This window comes from Bison bison, unplaced genomic scaffold (genome assembly GCF_000754665.1).
Source record: "Bison bison bison isolate TAMUID 2011002044 unplaced genomic scaffold, Bison_UMD1.0 scf7180017864354, whole genome shotgun sequence".
In the NCBI taxonomy this organism is placed as follows: Eukaryota; Metazoa; Chordata; class Mammalia; order Artiodactyla; family Bovidae; genus Bison; species Bison bison.
This window is the reverse complement of record NW_011494926.1, coordinates 2,851,117-2,855,196: the sequence shown is the minus strand read 5'-3', so window position 1 is coordinate 2,855,196 and position 4,080 is coordinate 2,851,117.

The window sequence follows — 4,080 nt, the reverse complement described above, 5'->3', positions numbered from 1 at the left end:
ATTGATGCCTTTGAACTGTGGTGTTGGAGAAGACTCTTAAGAGTCCCTTGGACTGCAAGGAGATCCAACCAGTCCATCCTAAAGGAAATCAGTCCTGAATATTTATTGGAAGGACTGATGCTGAAGCTGAGACTCCAATACTTTGGCCACCTGATGTGAAGAACTGACTCATTTGAAAAGACTCTGATGCCAGGAAAGATTGAAGGCAGGAGGAGAAGGGGATGACAGAGGATGAGATGGTTTGATGACATCACCGACTCAATGGACATGAGTTTGAGTAAACTCTGAAAATTGGTGATGGCCAGGGAGGCCTGGCATGCTGCAGCCCATGGGGTCGCAAAGAGTCAGACAGGACTGAGCAACTGAACTGAACTAAGACCCAAAAAGTCTTCCCTGGTGGTTTAGATGGTAAAGAATCTACCTGTAATGTAGGACACCCAGGTTCAATCCCTGAGCCAGAAAGATCCCCTGGAGAATGGAATGGCAAACCACTCCATGTTCTTGCCTGGAGAATCCCATGGACAGAGGAGCCTGGGGGGCTACAGCTCATGGAGTTGCAGAGTCGAACACGACTGAGTGACTAACACTTTCACTTTCATAGACTCAATAGTTCAGTAATTCAATACTTCAATTGTTAACTCTGCCAAATGACATAAATGTTTTTAAATGGAAAACCTCCTTGAGAAGAGTCTTTAAAATAATGTTAGATATTAATAAATTATAACCAAGAATAATTTCAAATTTTTATGATAACTATAAAAATCTATATCTTGCATTTATTAATCTTTTCTAAGGAAAAAAAGAAAACTTTCAATTATGTGATCATAGAATGATAAATATTTTCTCCCATCACAATGCTCCTTGCCTAACCTCATTAATTTGGCTGTGAAGTAAAAAAATCTGCTCATGTCTTATGAGCACCAGAGGCAGTGGGATTATTTTCATACTCAGATGCTGTTACTTGTACATCTCCACACTTGTCCCTTCTCCAGAGCCATCTGTCCATTGCCCTATTATCCAATGGCCCCTAAAAGCAGAGTGTAGATGTTTGTCCCCAGAGTTCCCTTTGCCTATGCTAAGAGAACACCACTCAACAGCCTTCTTGAGTGGTTACTATGCCTCTATAAAACACAGGCATGCTAGAGATACCAGGGACATTGAGTTCATTGCCACTGATGTTTGTATCCCTGTCACTTCACTATGGACATAACACTCTTCTTCATCCATGTCTTTGCCATGAAGAGAATATGGCTGTCTCTTGAGTATCTTCTTATCCTCCAAGCCACCCTGTTCTTTCCATCGATAAACCACCATCTATAACCATTTCGAGAAGATTGCCTAGGGCCTGGGGCAGAGCATATTTGCAAAGTGCTGCATCACCATGCTCAGGACAGAACTCAGGAGACTTATCTTATCTCAGAGAGAGTTCCTTGATTGCCAGCGTACCTGTTGGTGGGTGGACTTCACCATGCCTTTCTGTTCAAGAGCGTTCATCTCAGTGACCTTTAGGTTCTTGGAGAAGACAGTAATTATCATTTCCATAAATTTTCTTCATTGTATTGTCCAGAAACTTTTGGAACGTTAATCCAAACAGGACACATGAAAACGACCTGGTGTCTCAGTCCGGTCAAAGTGGACACCCAAAATGTATACCATACCTATCCTTTCCTATATGATTTTTAAGTTAATTCCTTTTATTTTCATATTGGGGGCTGACTGGAATTTTATTCTTGGACCATCTGCATTGACTGACTGTTAAACCCAATAGAACTGGCGATTCAAAACATAGCCATCGACATGTACATTTTGTTGTCTGCCAACTTTGCTATTTACCTTTAGGATACCAGGGGTCTGCCCTGGTGGCTCAGAGGTTAAAGGGTCTGCTTGCAATGCAGGAGACCTGGGTTCGATCCCTGGGTCTGGAAGATCCCCTGGAGAAGGAAATGGCAACCCACTCCAGTATTCTTGCCTGGAGAATCCCATGGACAGAGGAGCCTGGGGGGCTACAGTCCATAGGGTCTCAAAGAGTCAGACATGACTGAGCGACTTCATTTCACTTTAGGATACCAAACTTCATCTACATAGGATCTTAGCAAACACACTGAAAAGGAGTTGTGATTGAACTGAGTCCTTTCATCATGGCCTAAAATTATTTTTGGTCAGACTTTTAAGGCCCAAATCCATCTTGTGATTTCTGTGGTCAGGGGCTTTGGCAGTCATGCTTTCCAAAAATATTGAGACATCAGGAAGAAGGCCCTGAACCTAATGCAGATGTCAGCACCTTCATGTAAGAGAACTCACACTGCTGTCATGGAAAACACCGTCATGCCAGGAAGAGGGAGGAGAGATCAGAGGATCTCTAGAAGCAACAAACTGGACTGGGTTTCCTGGTGGGAGTGCATGCAGGCTGACATAGAAGGATGCCAGAAATATTTTTCCAGTTTTTTACAAATCTAGCAAAGAGACATTTTATCCATTTGTCTGAACTGTGAGCTCCGTTGCCCCAACTGCCTTAACTTTTTGTTTATTTTTAAGTGACTGAAATGGTGAAGACAAGTTCCTTGTGAAGTCTCACCAGAAGGCCTCAGGAAACACTATCTGTCCATATGTGGATGCAGAAGGCACATTCTGACTGAGTATTCTCACGTCAAAACGAGTAGCTCCCTGGTTAGAAAGTCCTCTTCTTATCAGCTAATCAATTGCTACCAAGGACTACAAGTTGAGTTGATACTTTGTTTTCTTTTTCACTTTAAAACTTCTTCCATTGAGAGAAAGATAACAACAGAAGACACAGGTTTATACAGAAATCCTAATGTGCCGCCAAGAAAGTGAGGTTTTCTGAGATTTCGTGATTGAAGTTTCTCCCATGAAATGATTAGTCTGGTTCTGGGCTTAGTTCTGAGCATTTTTATATCCATTTTTGTGGGGCTTGAAGAGACTTTGGTATAACACAGCACCCCAAGAGGACTGTAAAGTTGTTAAAATATTAAGAAAGACAGAATTGTTAAAAGACTAGTTCTTAAATGAAATCCCTTGTGGAATATGAAAGATCTCCTAAGGCTACAAGGCGACAGTGTGGCTTTGAGGACGGGCGTGGCTCTGTTCATTTAGAAAATACCATAAACGGCTTTAGTATGGGGATTTGGTAAAGAAATCTTTCATTAATAGGAAACATTTGGCTCTACACTGCAAATAAAGTGAGGTTTACATAATTTGTTAAGATCTTTCAGAGATACAATATCCTTCTCCTCAGTCTTCATGTAAGTACTATATTATATGTATGATTTTGAATAAAAAGCTTATAAAATTCAATTGTAGGTAATGTGACTTCTCATTTTTGGTTTTACCCTTTTGTTTGTGAATTCGTTTAATGTCACTGGGGGGGAAACCATTCAAATTCCTACTGTAGGCTGTTGTGATGTAGATAGTCTTCGTTAATGAACCTTGATAGAGATCTGTCAGGATTCCGAATTCATAAAGAGGAATCCATGCTAGATTCCCAATGGTATACACAGAAGGGACATTTCAAACACATAATCCATTAGTATGGGCTTTGATTCCAAATCTCAATGAAACCTTGAACCTCTTGATATGGCCTGGAACACGTGTGAACCTTAGAACTTCTATTGAACCTTCAGTTCAGTTCAGTTCAGTTGCTCAGTCGTGTCCGACTCTTTGCGATCCCATGAATCACAGCACGCCAGGCCTCCCTGTGCATCACCAACTCCTGGAGTTCACTCAAACTCACGTCCATTGAGTCAGTGATGCCATCCAGCCATCTCATCCTCTGTCGTCCCCTTCTCCTCCTGCCGCCCCCAATCCCTCCCAGCAGAAAATCCCTCCCAGAGTCTTTTCCAATGAGTCAACTCTTCGCATGAGGTGGCAAAGTACTGGAGTTTCAGCTTTAGCATCATTCCTTCCAAAGAACACCTAGGGCTGATCTCCTTTAGGATGGACTGGTTGGATCTCCTTGCAGTCCAAGGGACTCTCAAGGGTCTTCTCCAACACCATAGTTCAAAAGCAACAATTCTTCGGCGCTCAGCTTTCTTCACAGTCCAACTCTCACATCCATACATGACT